Genomic DNA, 16,485 nt, shown 5'->3' with positions numbered 1-16,485 from the left:
CGACAGTAAATTATTAGAGTTATAGGATCAATGGAGAAAACTAGAACATGGGAGGAATAGGAGAGGTGAAATGACAGAGAATGATGTTAAAATGAAGACCAGAAACATAACATCACATAAACCTTGACATTCTATTCGTACTCTTAATTGGCTCTTACTCATTTACTTTTTATTTAATATTACATAAAAGTGGCAAAGCTTTGGGGTATCAGTTCTTTGTAGATAATGCAAAGCATATATGTGTACTATTGCATTTCTGTTCCTAAACAAAGGCATATTTTCTAATTCCTATTAGAAAGTAAACATTCTGCTGCTTTTATACAGGGCCACAGCAGTGGCTATTATTAGTTCATTCCTGTTAATTGCAGGGTGTCTTCTTTCTCAGTAGGTATTGACCAAATCTAGAAACGATGGGAAACATTTGCCTCTGTATAAATGGTAAGTCATTATGCATTATCTAGGCTGGTGGTTTTGCAAAATATTAAATCCACATTATGTCAAAACAGAGGAGATGGAGTTGTAATCACACTGATGCATGACACACAATTAAAATTGTTTGTAAATTTGCATTTATGAATAAAATTCAGATTTAAATGGATATTCAACAGACACTAACAAGGTTTTAAGGACACAGCTAAGGTATGTTCATATGATATAAATCAATGAAGCATGTGTGCTGAACAAACATGTGAGCATGGATAACACATTTCTTAATAAAATGTCCGAAAAATACTAGCAGGCTTAGCGCTTTCATCATCCGCCTTCATGTGCGTTTGAAAGGACTAAATCCTGGCAGCAGGACTCGGTGTTGGATCACCTTGAGGGACAGTAAATATTGCTCTGCTCGGATGAATTATGAAAACGTGCACAGGTTTCTCATAACTCTTCCCATGCCTGATTCTCCCCAGCATGCAATGCTTAGCCATCCCTCACTGCTTACCAAATCAATTTGCTTTGAGATTGTGGGTGAAGGAGGGTATTAGAGCACAGCTGACATTTGAATGTGCTGGAAAATGTTGGTAGCTTTTTTCTTTCTCTTCCCTTTTTCCAACTTGGTGACCCTCCAGTGTTTTTCTTTGCGATATTTCATATAGACAGGTTTGGCTTTATTACAGCCTCAGGCATCTAAGCATGCAGTTGTTCGTAAGTAATGTTTGGAAGTACCAAGTATGTCTATTAAGTTTTTGCCTTAGGCAAATTTGATGAATATTTGAGTTGGGCAAGAACAGCGATTTTAGCGAACACAGTAATGTAAAGTATTCAGAAACTATGAACTATTAAAAGGCACTGGAGCATCCAGGATGCATGCTTTTCCAATCCATGCCTACAAATGAGCTACCTACAATTTTTCTAGAAAAGAAGGGCTAAACAGACCTTTGCCAGCTTGAAATATGTTTCAAGGAGATTGGTAAAGCAAAGGAACCGAAGCCAAAAATGGTAATTGCAGGAAAAATAGCAAAACCCTATGGCTATCTATGAAAGGTAGCCATTGTCACTGGCTTGCAATTTAACACAGCATTCATTTCTTAACAGCTTCTGCCCAGGCACATGTTGATAAATTGGAGGTAAATCCAAGAAGAAAAATGATTAGTCAGAATAAGGGACTGACTTTTGAGAGAAAATCAGAAGAACTAATGAGGTAGAGCTTGGCTAAAGGAGAGCTCAGGAAAGGGACATAAATCTACCTATGTCTGTAAGCTGAATACCAAGTCAATATCAAAGGCAGGATTGTTTAAGTAGGATCATAGTAAAATGGGGTGATCTGGGAGGGAGAATTGGGAAAACAGTTCAGTCGCTAGAAAACGCATGTTGAGAGCAGAAATGAAGATTCTCACTAATTTTGGTTGAATCTGATCTATACCAGCCCCCCTGCTCCAAACCGTTATATTTGAAACATTTCAGTTCAGTGTTTTTAAATGCCATGTTTTTGACTTTTTCACATTTCAAATGATGCTTTAAGGTTGCATACAGTTACACTTCATTGTTTACAACAATAAGAAAAAGGAAATGAACCAAAATACTTTGGTCTAAATTAAAAGAACTATTTTGTTTGACCTGAAAAATGCCAGGGAGGAAGGCTTCTTTATGGTGAGAAAAAACAAATGTTTTTCATTTCCAATCAACCTTGAATAATTCCCCTCCCCCCCCAGTTTGGCAGTGAAACAAACAAAAAAACAAAACAAAAAAAAAATCAATTATTCACAGAGCTCTACTCCTGGGGGCACAATTAAGAATAATTGGAAGAAATTAAGCGAGAGAGAATGCAGGCTTCAATAGTAGCACTAGCTTTTCTCCTGGTGAGAAATACAGGCTTGATCCTGAAAGATGCTGAGTGTTATTTGTGAGATGCTCAGTCTCATTACAGCATTCCTTGGGAGACGCCAGCACCATTGGGGCACTATTAAATGTCCTTAGAGCAGAGTTCAAAATGGCACTAGTCATAACTGCCTGGAAATACTCTTCAGTCCATCAGACATTAGGGTTCTTTCTCATATTGTCCAAAAATGGAGATGACACCCAAAAGCATCTCACTTTCTGTCTCTATCTTGTACCACTCTCTAGGGTAGCAGCTGGCTTTACACTATCTATGCAGGGCTATAATTTCTTTTTTTGAAGGTGTCGTGGTTTAACTTCAGTCGGCAACTGAGCACCACACAGCCGCTCGCTCACTCCCCACCCCCAACCCCGTGGGATGGGGGAGAGAATGGGAATAGTGAAAGTGAGAAAAACTCATGGGTTGAGATAAAAACAGTTTAATAATTGAAATAAAATAATAATAGCAATAATAATAATAATAATAATAATAATAATAATAATAATAATAATAATAATGTAATAATAATAATAATATACAAAGCAAGTGATGCACAGTACAATTGCTCACCACCCGCCGACCGATGCCCAGCCAGGCCCCGAGCAGCAGCCCCCCCGGCCAGCTTTCCCCCAGTTTAGGTACTGAGCATGACGTCCCATGGTATGGAATGTCCCTCTGGCCAGTTGGGGTCAGCTGTCCTGGCTGTGCCCCCTCCCAGCTTCTTGTGCACCTCCAGCCTTCTCAGTCGGTAGAGCACGGGAAGCTGAAAAGTCCTTGACTAGTGTAAGCACTGCTCAGCAACAACTAAACCATCGGTGTGTTATCAACATTGTTCTCATCCTAAATCCAAACTACAGCACTGTACCAGCTACTAGGAAGGAAATTAACTCTGTCCCTGCCAAAACCAGGACAGAAGGATCCTTGTTATAACAAATGAGGCAGAATTACTGGAGTTCCCTACTGGGTGTTAGAGAATATCTATATTTGAGGAACATAAGGCTAGGAGGGGTGCAGGAGGGCTCTAGATCAGACTATAATTAAATCATATACTCTGACCTCCACACATTGTGGTCACCTATGTTTTACTCCTGTAATCAGCAGAGCAATCTGTGTTTGTATCAATGATTTTATATTTGTTTCCCAAAGATGTGATATCCTCGTAGGCAAAACGTGTCGGTTAGGTGGCAGGGTGTATTGATAATTTGTAGTGCTGTATTTTTAGTCGGAAAGTTGTGCAATATGAAGGCAAGTGCTTTAGGAAAGTCTGCTACGTTTATCAGTACATTTTCCAACCAAAATAGTAGTCTCCTTAAAGAATAAAATCGGGTTTGTTTGACAAGGCCCGTTTTCCAGAGGCAGTTTTGATTGGCATTAATTATATTCACAGTCTTTAGCAAGTGAATCTCATATAAGCTTTTCCATTATTTTGCTTGGGATTGATAGATGTCAGGTCTCCAACTTCTTCTGTGCCTTACACAATATTATCTCACATATAATCTTTCCTTCTTTTGGAATTTCAGCGGAACAAAATGATTTATTAACATTCACAGCAATACCTCAACCATCTCCTCTGCCAACCCTGACAGAGTCTTCTAAAAGTTGTCTGTACTGGTTGATGATGAAAAGGGGTGTTTTTGGTGGGTTTGGCTATTTATTCCTTGATTTACTAAAACACTTACAAACAGAGCTGTCATCACCGAAAATATGTAATAACCTCTTGTCATTTTTTCAGGATTGAAATGTTTAGGGAGCATTTCTTGATATTCTGCACTATTATTCATAATGGTTACCCCTCTCTCTAGCAAAGGCTTATACTACTGATAAGAATTCTTTTGCTCTTAATGTATTTTAAATTTTCCGTAGCACTCCGTGCAATGGCTTTTCTTCTCACATCATCAGCTTCTCTTATCAATTATCTTAATCTCATAATTTCTTGGTGATAGCAACTGCCATTTATTTTCATTTCTTATCGTTATAGTTTTTGCTCATTTTTGTTTTGGTTTGGGTTTTTTCAATTTCTCCTTTTCTTTTTCTTATTGAGATGAGAGTGTTCTTTTTGGTAACCAGTTTCTTTGTATTTGATCTTGACTTGGTGGGTTTTTTTGGACTTTGAATCTATTTGCTAAAAGAAAATCTGATTTTTCTCTCCCTATTTTTATTCTCACCTTCTTTGGCTCATAATTTTCCTCAGCATTGGGAAATGGCCCTTTTGAAGTACTAAGTGAAAATATTACTGCTTAGGACTGTCCTCTACTTATCCTGCTCATAATCAGGTCGTGACCACTGGTGCCTTAGCAACCATCATAATCTATTCTGGTGATTAATTCAGTTTTAGTCATCATACCCAGACCCCAAATACACAGAATGCAAGATAACTCTATTTAGGATTGGGATATGATGACTAAAAATGAATGTAAAGGTTAGTCTGGTGGAAGCAGCCTGGAAGATATTAAACTAACAGCAAAGGTGAAGGCACTAAGGAGGAAACTCAGTATATAGTTACATCAGCACTTCACAGAGAAAAATAAAAGTGTGGAAAAACAGAGAGTTCTGAAGCTCTGGAGAGGGTGCTGAGGACGGAGGCCAAGCAACCTAGCAGAAATATAGCAAAAAGAAATCAAATCATCTTCTCAACTGGCCCACACATCGGTTCGGGAAGGTACAGGAAAATACTTTAGCAAGTGAGGCATGGGTAATAAAGATGGTCCCAAAACATCTGGAAAGCTCTTTCATTTGAGGAAGCTGTTGTGAGGTGAATGTGTATTTATTTGGTCTGCCTCTAAGTACTTCCAAAGAGCAAATGTTTAAGAGACCATTTTAAGACAAAATCCATCTGTTTCTCTAACAGTTTTAAGAAACAGTTTATTTTGTCTAAAATTAACTTGTCTGACACATTGTCATGCTTGGTTACCACAGCAACAGTGGCAACAGCTATGCCACGTGATATTCGTTTTATCTGAATTTACCCACCTTACTTTTTACTTATATATATGTATACATATATATGTATGTGCACATAATTCAGTTCTGTGCCAAGCTCTCACGCAGCTGAAAATATCCTGTTTAGCTGACAAGCTTTAATAACAATGCCCAAACCAATATTTCTATTCTGAGATTTACTTTTTGATCTTGACACAGCCAGTTTTCTTAGTTGTCTATAAGCAAAGTATATAAGGCTCTTTCCTGCTGAACCTCCGGTTTCATTCAGATGCACACCTCGGTCCTGACATCCCCAGAGCACTTTGAGCAAGAGCATAGGGCTGAGGGGGTGGAAAAACATTTGTATGTCACCAAAGCTGTCTGAGCAACACAGGTTGAAAATACGGACATTTTTTGTCAACGTTTTCCCAACATATTCACTTGCTTTCCCTGCCGGAAAATTTCAAAATGGGGCCAGTTCTAATGGGGTCCTGATATTACCCATTTATAATGGGAGCTCAGAGGTTTCATCACTATAACATCACCACTATAACAGTGCAGTGAAACTGTTGATTTTAACAATCTGCCTTAAAAATATGTGTAAGACCTTTTCTTGTCCTCTGTTCCCACTGTAATTTCACCATCTGCCATCCACATCCACAGCAAAGCAAACACTGAGACGGGTTGTCTTCCCGGTCATTTTCTAGGACTGGAGCATTCAACGCAGCCAAAGCAGAAAAAAAATCTACTATCGTTTGTAAGGCCTTGCGAAGGTAAGCTTAAAATTTCATTTAATATGACAGAGAAGAAAAGGGTATGTTTGGCTTTGGAGTTTCAAAGCTGTCAGTCTGTTGGATGGCCCTAGAAAGCCTCAACCTGCAAGAACCTGGAGCTAGAAGGAAAAATCAATAAGAAGAAATTATGCTGGCAGTATTGGAATCGATAATTATTTGAAGGATCTCTTCCTTGCCCAGAGAAAGTGCAAAGCAAAGGAAGAGGAGGACTTGGGCAACCTGCCCACCGCAGAAGAAGTGAGGAGAACCGGAAAAGCTCTTTAGATCCCACATGCCATCCATCACAGCTTGGAAAGTCTTTCAGTTAAGTGCCAGGCAAAGTGGCTGTGAATTTAATTCCTTGTGCATAAGTTACAAAGTGATGTTAAATAAGTACTTTTATTGCTTGCATAGTCTAATGCAAGTTCCTTCCTAGGTCATATATCTTTTTTGTGACTTGAATCAATTATATCAAGTATCATAATCTTAATGGGTGCTACCGAAATGAAAAAAAAAGACGCTGATTTGCTCCATTTATTGCTGAAACCCCTATCTGCTACAAAATCACTGAGAATCCCCATCCACACAAATGGCTTATCCTCTTCTCCAGTCCTTTGTGCTCTACCAGTGAGGCTGAGGAGGAAGGTTGGCATTAGATACCAACTGGGACATCATCAAAATGTGGAACAAGTGTGAAGTTGAATAAATCATGCATTTATAGTGAACAAACACAAGAGGGTGCAATAAGCATGTCCAGAAACCCTTTAGCTGTCATGGAAACATCTTGGGCTCAGAAACTGCAGCTCTAGTGTATATCCATTAATTTGTATCTGTTCTTTAGAGGGCAGCTGCGTCAGAGGCACTGCTGAGTTATTCATCAGCTTTCCAGGTAGAAGATGAGGCACTGTGAATCTGGATTCACAAAGCACATGCAAAGTAGTCTCGTTCTGCAAAGAAAGGATGATGCTCTGTCTGCGTGGGGACCAGAGAGAGCAAACCAAACAACATGCTAATGTTTTCTAAAAAGAAAAATAATCACAGACAGGTTATTATAGAAGGGATAGATCACCTGTAGAAACTCACTGTTTTCCTTAAGGTGAGGCCTGCCCACCTCCAGTCACGGACTAGTTAGCAAAGATGCTCCCTGGGATGCTCACTTATCACAAAATGACAACTCGGGTGCTCTCTGTCATTGAAGCTGACAAAACCCACGCTTTTTGCCCCGTGATATTCCGTTAGCCCCCTGCTGAAACCAGATTGGACCAAGGCCAAGAGTTTGAATGTCCCAGGTCACCCAGCTAGCTGGTATTATAGCTAGATCTCCCAAGTGCCTGTCCTCTGCTCTAGAAACCAGGGAGAACTCGCTTTTTATTAACATCTGCCTCAGCTATGTCCCTGCTGCATTGAGAGCTTTGAAGCCAGATTTTGAAATGTTGTCTCATTTCCCTTGAAATCATCAGACCTTTATATTGTCCTTTGAAATCCCAGTGGTGGTCACAAGACTTTTCCTGTGATGTAAACGATGGGTCACTTATGTCAGCGAGATAATTCTTGTGTGTCCCAAAGGACACCATGTTGCCACTGGAGACAGAAACAACATTGAGTCATCACAAATTGTATGGAACTTTTATATAACAAACAAGCCTGAGGTCCAGTGCCGTGATTAAAGTCTGTAGCCAGTGGTGATTTCCTAAAACCACAGATTCTGCTTTTATCCATTTGATGAAAGGGTGGACCGCAGCTGGCATAAGTGAATGCAATCCCACCACTGTTAGCTGAACTCACCTGTCGTATGCAGCCAGGGACCCAGCCCATTAGCCTTTCCTGCATACGAAATAAGATGAATGTTTAAAAATGCAGTTGTAATTTTCTACCTGAGAACTTTCTCCAGCTAGGCGCCTGGCTCAGTAGTTTTCTATTCTTGACTTAAGCGGTACAAGAACTGCAAATCGATTTTATCAGGATTTAATTAAATTTGTGCTGTGACCTGTAATGCAGTGTAATTCACCCAAGTAAAATCTCTGATTGCAGCCAGGCTGAGCACGGACATAAGGGTTTGTTATTTGGACCTTCTTGCAATCAATAGGGCCCAGCACAAGTATTTCTAGTTTATCCAGTATAGTCCTGGGCATATGGTCTGGCATAGTCCTGGGCATACTTCTCTAGTTGCTCTCTGTCCACTTCAACCTGAGCATATGAGGCAGATTAAACAACATATCCAGGAACCCAGATCATCTACATCAGCCTCAGACAGGGATTTCCGGAGGGAAGTTCTTCAGCAGCAGGACAAATATCAACACTGCCATTCTCCATGGCTGCATCTACTTCCCACATGTAAAACTCAATGAGAAATCAATGGACTATTGGCAAATCAACTGATGTGAATCCTCTGGAACTGAGATTTTGATTTTGCAATGCAAGCCATTGACTCCTGGCTGTATGCAACAGTAATTATTTTAATTATCACCACTGTAGCATTAAGAAGGCACTTTAAATGCCAAAATAGAGTGCTTTTTTTTAATTGAACTGTATATTATGGCTGCACACAGACATGATAGGCATTCAACGCAATTCACCTTAATGTGAAAGCAGCAATAAGTCTGCGTGCTCATTCGCAATTCACTGAATTCATGTTCTTATGCCTTTTTTTCACTTACTTTTCAGAATTCAGTCCACTGCACAAATGTCTATGCTTTCTTTTGGAGCAAGCTCCAGAGGGAAAAAAGTTTCTAATCACTGTGCCCATCCTGGAGTGCGAAGGATATTTCCAATCACCTGAGCCATTGAAGACTTGAAAAGCAGTACTGGCACCCTCAGGCTGGTTCAATATTTTGTGGAAAGCTGAAGTAGAAAGCAGGCTCAGTGCAGTGATGTCCCTGAAATGCGTTGAGCACTGATGCTTTAGGTCTAGATATACTGTATCATCACTGTGAAGCAGTGAAAGCATGAGTACGTGGGACTCGGCTACCCCTGGCTAACCAAAGGTCACTGAAAGTTTTACTGCAGACTTTAGTGCCAGAGTGGACACCAGGAGCTCTCCTAAGCATTTTCCCGGTGCTGAGGCACAGTGGCTGGTACAAGATTGTGGATACAGACATTTATGGGAAATATATGTCAGCACATCTTTTTTTTTTTTTTTTTTAAGAGCTTTCAGTTTTGATAAAATTCAACCCCAAAACTGTATTGCAGATTCAGGTAATTATCTGGCTAACCATTCATGAGGTCACTGGAGATGGATGGGCACCTACTGATAGGGAGATGGTTGTCTCATCCCAAAGCGGTTGGCACGGCTCACCTTTAGAGATGCCTACACCCTTCCCTCAGCTATAGAGGGAATCTATATTATATTACTATATAATGTACTTTAAATTATTAGTATCAACCAAAGAAAGAAAAATAAGAATGGAAAACACTACAGATTAGCATTAATACATCTCTTGATTGAGTTCACAAATCAATGATTTATTAATATTCATAAATATTTCAGAAAAAATTAGTACACACTTTGTCTCATGTAGATCATTATGATTGTTTTCACTCTAAGGCTTACACGGCATTTGGAGTTTCCACAGCATTCAAAGGAAAAATATAATATTGGAAAGTTGAAAGATATTTTCCAGCAGAGTTTTTACTCTTAGTCCCTGATAACCAAAGAGAATCTGAGCTGGAAGGATGTCTGTAAATTGGAAACTGGGAAGCTGTTTTATATGGTACCTAAAGCCAACATTTTCAAATTTTAATGCTAAATTATCTGCTTCAATATGGACTTCATTAACCAATTTCAGGCATTTCACTTTGAAAGCATTAGCTGAAATCTAGAAAACTCAGTCCCAAGAATGGTTAATCAAGAACAAAAAATTCCACTGAATAATTCACGAGCATTTTATGTACTGAATAAGGAAAAACAGTTTGTGCAGATCTAAGTTAAAAAACGTTTAAAAAGTCTTACGTGAGAAGTCAATAAAAAACCTCAATATTTCCCCACAAGCTTTTCATTTAATAGATTTTGTGATCGAAAGAAACCATCATATCATTCTGTAAATAAAGGCATCCAGAAATTAAAATTATGCTGGGACAAAACCCCTGATCCTGGTGTTGGGGCATTTGTTATCTATTTTCAGCTTGTCCCTAAACCTTGGCTGATATTTAATGCCTTTGTGCTTTAGTATCTCTAGCTACAAAATCAAAATAATACTGTTTCTGAGTTACCCATTTGAAAATTCATTTATCAATAGTTTTAAAGGATTTGGGGATCTCCATACAGAAAAGCAAAGTATTATCACTGTCATTGTGGAATAGTCAAACCACATCCTGCACTTTCCTACCTGCTTATACCAAGCACAGTTGTATCTTTCTTGGAAAAAAAAAGAATTTTTAATGTGTTATCTTGGTGTAAATGGCTTTGCGTGAGCAGCTGAACACAGATTCCTGTCATTGTTTGGTTTGACTGTTTTGCGAACACGTGAAGAGTCATCCAGGACTTATGATCATAGGCCCAAAGCAGAAGACGAAATGTGTGTGACTCCTTAAAGATAGCTCGGTATTAGTCCATACCTCACTGGTATTCACTCGTGGTTTGCAGAAATGATTACTGTATTCCATATACGGCCTGACAAAAGACATTTTCTACTTGTTGGGAATTACTGGCGTTATTGGTGTGTGCTGGAGAAAGGCACTAGCCTGAACGTTGGTAATCAGAGCTATGGGAGGCCAGCTCAGGCATTTTGTCAGCTTTTTGTGACAAATTTGGATCCGAAATCTGCTCAGAGACTCTGCATGTGTTACCTATGAGACTGATTTAATTTCATTCAGTCCCTCAATTATCAAGGCCAGGTATGCAATTTCACTTTCAGGGAGTGCCTTCTTCCCATATTGTGCGTACTTTGGGCTGGAGTATTTATTTACTTTAGCAGGAGATGTGCTTGTAGTAATGCTGCTCTTCACATTAACCGTGTACTCTGGGTGATGGATTGCAATTACAAACTGCTGTTTCTCATTTATTCGTTAAACAAGAGCTGAACAGTATTGGCCATAACAGTTTTAAATGTATTAATACTCTTGATGGCATTAATCTGCTGAGAAAGTGGTTTAGACAGAGGATATAATGAAAGTTAACAAAGCAAACTCTTTCTTGTCTTGTTCCCATATAATTTTAAGCCAGAGATTTCTGTGATGATTGCTATCTATTTGGCACTTGTGAGACTGCATCTGGAGTGCTATGCCCAGTTTGGGGCTCTCCAGTGCAAGGAAGACACTGTCGTACCAGAGTGGAGGCCACTGGGATGAGGTGAAGGTGGTGGAGAATAGAAAGTACAAGGAGAGGCGGAGAGTATATGGTTTGCTTAGCTTTAAAAAGAGGAGCAAGGCATGGACCACTTGACCCACAGAGGTTTCACTCAATCCAACCTATTCTGTGATTCTGTGATTTTATTCACCACAGGAAAAAAAAAAAATGCCTGGGTTCAACTTCATCAAACAGGTGCGCAGCCACCTGTTTTCATACAAGTCCAGCTTTATCTGTGACAGTAAACCAACCCTTTGTACGCCTCAATTTCCACAACTACAGTTTTTAAGTGAATCAGTCTCTGTATTGGCATGCCTCTGGGGTCCTCTTCCATCTCCTACTCAGTGATCAACCACCAAAGGCTCTGGAATTTGGGGAAGTAATCAAAGCAGAATGAGCAAAGGCTATGTACATTTATTGTTATTAGGACCATGCTATTTTTATAATATTCAAGCTGGTTTGGCCAAATGTAACAGTCCAGGCTCTGGTTTCTAGAGCAGCTCTAAACACCACCACGATTTCTGCATGTCTGGTCCTTTCTAGCCCAAATAGCCTCACCTCCAGGTTCAGCAGCCATCCGTTCCTTATCTCCGGTCCCTACACACCCCCAGAAAAATCCCCCTAGGAATTGCTTTCCTCTGTCCTGCCCTGCTCCTCAAAAGCTGCCTAAGACCTGTTTCTGCTGGAAGTGGAAATGCAGTTGCTGCAGACACCACAGTTCATCAAGTCCACCTCAGCTCCACTCACCAAATTATTGTACAGATTAGGGGCAGGGGGATCAGGAAATAAAAGCAATACCTGCCCCATCAAATGGCTTCTCATCCCTCTCTAGAAAGTGTATGCCAGCATTGACCTCACTGGCTAGCAGCAGCACTCCAGAGAGGATTTTTGGTGGGTGAATGAGAGGGTAAGAGACAAGAAAGGGTAAGTGGAAAGGTAAAAGCAGGGAATTTCTCTGCCAGGGTACAGCTTCCTTCCTACCTCTTCGTTTGAGAGCAGTGGATGCAGAAATACTTCAGTCAGTCTTCCTACGTTAACTTGAGCTGCAGAAACAAGTAAGTTTATTACACTACACTCAGTGTGAAAAGCTCCTTAAGAGAAATCAGGTAAATTAGCTCAGGCAGACTGCCTCACTGGCATGGCCATGCTCTCACTGTCTTCATATCTCTGTACTGGTTATTGCATAGTACAGATATACCCAGATGTACTCTACGGGAATGGTTTCAATTCAATCCAAAGATCCCAAACCCAGCACTGTGACCTGATTTCAAGACAGCTTTTACCTCCACATATGTTGTTTTTAACATTATGGTAGGTCATCGCAGAAAGGAATTTTTGGAAAACACAGCTTCTGAAAGAAGTGGACTGACACTGAGAATTCAGATCAATAAGGAGCTCTGTAGAGAGCAATGGATAGGAAGAAGAAATTTGTCTGTTTTGCTGCAGGTCAAGTGGATAAGGTATTGTTTTTTGCTCTCAGCACAGTATGACCTAAGAGTGAATTGTATTAGGTTACAGAGCACAGTGGCTCGGACCTCTCTTTGGATGGCATGCATTTTCCAGCAGGCTATGGAATATGAGTGGGAAAGTGAGTAATGACTACTGAAAAAAAAATTAAAATAAAATATCAGCAATGGAAACATGCCTAGTAACAAATGCCACTTCTCCGGAGTGCCACTCATCCCTCTGAGCAGCATCCCCCTCCAGAACTAATCCTGCAATTACATGAGTGTTTGCTTAAGTAAACACAAAATGCCTTTCTGCTGAATCCAAAGTCAACGAGTGGAGCAGAGGATTCCTGGACTTATGCATTCAGCAAAGGGAAAGTGAAGCAACTTGGCCAAGCGCAATAATCTTTTGATGGATACATTCAGCAAACAATAGGCTTCTGAATAGTGTTTACCATCAGCCTCAGGGGTACATGCTTTATGGGCTGAGGCTTCAGGCTGCATCATTAAGATAAAATAAATTCAGCTGTGGCTTCTTACATCCCCTGTCTTCCTTAATGTCTAAATACGAAGGGGAGCAGACAAACTGCTAAGAAGGGGCTGCCTCTTTGAAGCCCTTCTAATGCCAGGAGGCCCCAAAAGACTGCAGGAGAAAAGGTCTGCAGGTGGGAAAAAAAGAAATAGGTAATTCAACCCATGAGGAGACAGATCACAGAGAAGGAGCTAACACCTGATGGCAGAAATAAACCACTCATTTTTTTCATGACCATAGCTATTGTATTTTTAAATATTTTCTATAAAGATAGGCTTCATTTTTTTGCAACATAAAAGAAAGAAATAAACCTTCTCGCTTGTTTTCTTTTTCCTACAAAAGCCAGCTCTGCTACAATTTTGAAACACCGATCCCATTCCTCCCCAAGGCTTGTGGCATGTGATTTCCATTTTCCGTTGAAAAACATGGAAAAATTCTACCCAAAATGGATACATTTGCATTTCTAAAATGCCCCTTAAAATGTCAACAGCCGTAAAACAGGTGCAAACACCAGCTGTATGAAACAGGGGGGAAAAAAAAAAAAAAAGAGTTAAAAGGTCATCCATTCCTTTTGGTTTGTGGAAACCTCATGGGAAGATGAAGCAGTCTGTGGATACAATATATGGACAGCCATCCTCAAAACAAGAGCCAAATCTTTCCTCTTGGGTAGGACCCCCCAGCCAGAGTTTTAATACCACAGCTCCTTGGTTTCTTGCTAGGTGTAGATTTTTTGCTTCACTGTGTTCAGGTTCAAGCAGAAAGGTTTCCCTTTGTATGTCTTTTATCTACTCTTTAAGGCATCTCCTGAGCAGGTCAGATATCAAGCTAAGGCAGAGACTATTTCTTGTGTCTGAGAAAATATCATTTAGGGACTTTCCACCTTGAATATGGTACATTTGCCCTCCATTAGTAAGCATGTCAGTGCTTGCTGAGAGATCTGTATGCTTTTCCTGGGCTTTTGCCTTTTTTGAGATTGTACTACCAGTATCTCCTATTGTGGGCAGAGGGACAAATTATGATTTAAGAGGGCTCTTCCATCTTGAACATTTATGATTTGTCACTACTCTTTGAGTTGATCTTTAACACACACACACACACACACACACACACACACAGCCCCCGCAATAGTTGTTACAGCCAGCCAGGGGTAATAATTTCTAATCAAGCAAGATTAGCATATAAAATGGGATATCGAGATTTTATAAGGTGCTCACTCTGTATTAGCATATCAGAAATACTTATCATCGCATCCACTCAGAAATGGATTGTAGAATTTTTGCAGAGTTGGCTGAAAAGATCAGGAAGATCCTCATGTAGTCTTTGACTCAGGGACAGTCTATATGAAATTCTGATTAACTGGAAATTGGGAACTTTTAATCCTATAGGTCTGACATATGGTCCTAATTCCAACTACCTTTAATGAGAATTACTGAGAAGGGAAGAAGAGAGTCCCCTTTCATCAGCAGTTCCTGCAACTACCTCTATAAATATAGTGACATGCTACGTTACTTGACCTGAAGCAATTTAAGAAAGTCAGTTGTCCTACAAAGAACACCTCAATCTAGTATATATTAGAAATGTTAGAGTTAAGTCTTATCCATCATGTGCAATTCTGATATAGAATTATTATAACAGCACACTCTCCACTTTTTTCTCTCTATAGCTGCAAGCTATAATCAATGTAAAGATTTATAGACTTATTTCTTCAATTCTATGGAGGGAAGTTCACAACTGTGAGTTATGAACGTGAAATTCCCTGTACACTGATAATGAAACCAGTCTGGTGGATGTTCCCCATGCGAGAAAGAGTATGAAGCCACCTTTCTTTTTCACAGTTATTTATTTCTGTCTGAATATATTTGAGATAATGTCTGAAATAATCATGCTTGGAAAGTCTCAAATACTTTGTGAAAATGGGCCAAAATGTGTTCTGGTTGTGTATTTGTGAATGAGTGCCCAGCACTCATTCACTACAGAGTTCAGATTATACCATTTCACTCCCTCCCTAAGCTAGCTAAGATAACTAAATCCAAGGAATTTACAACACATTGATTTCTTCTTCACTGAGTCTCACAAAATTACTTTTATTTTCTTTTTTTAGCCCAATAAACAGAAAATGTGATGCTTCTGAAAAGTTTGACACAAAGAAACTGTTAGAAAAGACAGCTAACATGCTATTCATCTCTAAGTAGGCTTTCTGGGAAAAAAAGGAGTATTTTCAGAAGCCTCACCATTAGTGTGGATGTGGGTTCATGAAAGGCAGGTCCTGCTTGACCAACCTGATCTCCTTCTATGACCAGGTGACCCGCCCAGTGGACGAGGGAAAGGCTGTGGATGTGGTCTACCTGGACTTCAGCAAGGCCTTTGACAACGTCTCCCACAGCATTCTCCTCGAGAAGCTGGCGGCTCACGGCTTAGACAGGTGGACTCTGCGCTGGGTCAAAAACTGGCTGGACGGCCGGGCCCAGAGAGTTGTGGTGAATGGAGCCAAATCCAGTTGGCGGCCGGTCACAAGCGGTGTTCCCCAGGGCTCAGTTTTGGGGCCAGTCTTGTTCAATATCTTTATCAATGATCTGGACGAGGGGATCGAGTGCACCCTCAGTCAGTTTGCAGATGACACCAAGTTGGGCGGGAGTGTTGATCTGCTCGAGGGCAGGAAGGCTCTGCAGAGGGACCTGGACAGGCTGGATCGATGGGCCCAGGCCAACTGTATGAGGTTCAACAAGGCCAAGTGCCGGGTCCTGCACTTCGGCCACAACAACCCCATGCAGCGCTACAGGCTTGGGGAAGAGTGGCTGGAAAGCTGCCTGTCGGAAAAGGACCTGGGGGTGCTGGTCGACAGCCGGCTGACCATGAGCCGGCAGTGTGCCCAGGCGGCCAAGAAGGCCAAGGGCATCCTGGCCTGTATCAGAAATAGTGTGGCCAGCAGGAGTAGGGAAGTGATCGTGCCCCTGTACTCGGCACTGGTGAGGCCGCACCTCGAACGCTGTGTTCAGTTTTGGGCCCCTCACTCCAAGAAGGACGTCGAGGTGCTGGAGCGTGTCCAGAGAAGGGCAACGAGGCTGGTGAGGGGTCTGGAGAACAAGTCTGATGAGGAGTGGCTGAGGGAGCTGGGGTTGTTTAGCCTGGAGAAAAGGAGGCTGAGGGGAGACCTCATCGCTCTCTACAACCACCTGAAAGGAGGTTGTAGCGAGGTGGGTGTCAGTCTCTTCTCC

This window comes from Aptenodytes patagonicus, chromosome 4, assembly GCF_965638725.1.
Source record: "Aptenodytes patagonicus chromosome 4, bAptPat1.pri.cur, whole genome shotgun sequence".
Taxonomy (NCBI): domain Eukaryota; kingdom Metazoa; phylum Chordata; class Aves; order Sphenisciformes; family Spheniscidae; genus Aptenodytes; species Aptenodytes patagonicus.
Note: the sequence above shows the minus strand (reverse complement) of the source record.